The sequence below is a fragment of the Montipora capricornis genome, chromosome 14 (assembly GCF_036669925.1).
Source record: "Montipora capricornis isolate CH-2021 chromosome 14, ASM3666992v2, whole genome shotgun sequence".
In the NCBI taxonomy this organism is placed as follows: domain Eukaryota; kingdom Metazoa; phylum Cnidaria; class Anthozoa; order Scleractinia; family Acroporidae; genus Montipora; species Montipora capricornis.
Window position 1 is genome coordinate 24880138 of NC_090896.1, and position 1344 is coordinate 24881481.

The window sequence follows — 1344 nt, forward strand, 5'->3', positions numbered from 1 at the left end:
ACGGATACATACGAATACATACGACTAACATACGACTAACATACGAGTAACATACGAGTAACATACGGATACATACGACTAACATACGGATACATACGAATACATACGAGTAATACGAATGTTTTTCTCATAAAGGAAGCTCTAATTATAGGCCTTGCAGGCATTTTTCACGTCAGCAAACACGTACCCGGCTCAGTTTGAGGGGGAAGGGAGGGGATATGGATCAACCCCACAAGGCTTTCGTTAAATTTAGTCACAGTAAAATAAATTCACATGAAGTGCAAAACCCTTAGCTTGCGCTACAAGATGACAATATATTTTGGATGTCGCTTATGTCGAGTGACGTCATCAGATTCGCCATCTTGATTTCACTATTTCAGCTTAAGTTGCCTATGATAAATCAGTGCAAAAAATCAGTGCAAAATCAAGCCAGAAAGCTTAAATGGGGTAAAAGATTATGACAGACCTGCTCTGACTTCCTTACGTGTCTTAAATGTAAACTTGCCTGACAGTCATAATCATCAACGAGAGCAACATCCAAAATATACTGTCATCTTGTTGCGCAAGCTAAAGGCGGCGAAATACGAGATACAAAAACCCTAAACTTGGCGCGCAACATTATTTCGTTGCAAGTTTGGGTCGATTTCTCCCGTTTTTCACCTTGCATGATCAACTTGTCGCGCAGCAAAAACATTTGTTGCGGGTTGAAGAAAGTTATTGCGAAAAGTAGAGCGCAGATCTACTCTGAGCAACAAATTTTGGCTTTGTTGCTCGTTTTTCATCAAGCTCACAACTTGTCGCGCAACAAATGTGCTCTTGTACTAGCAAATCAACCACTCAGCGCCCTGCATTTCTTCAACCCGCAACAAATGTTTTTCTTGCGGGTCAAGTTGATCACACAAAGTGAAAAACGCGAAACATCGACCAGAACTTGCAACGAAACAATGTTGCGCCACAAGTTGAGGGTTTTGTATCTCGTCTTTCGCCGCCTTAAGGGTTTTGCACTCCATGTGAATTTATTTTACTGTGACTAAATTTAACGAAAGCCTTGGAGGGTCTATCAACACCACCCCCCCTTCCTCAAACTGAGCCGGGTACGTGTTTGCTGACGTGAAAAATGCTTGCAAGGCTTATAATTAGAGCTTCCTTTATGAGAAAAACATTCGTATTACTCGTATGTATTCGTATGTATCCGTATGTTAGTCGTATGTATCCGTATGTTACTCGTATGTTACTCGTATGTCAGTCGTATGTATTCGTATGTATCCGTATGTTCCGTATGTTACTCGTATGTTACTCGTATGTTACCCGTATGTACTCGTGTGGTGTTTTAGTCATGATCCA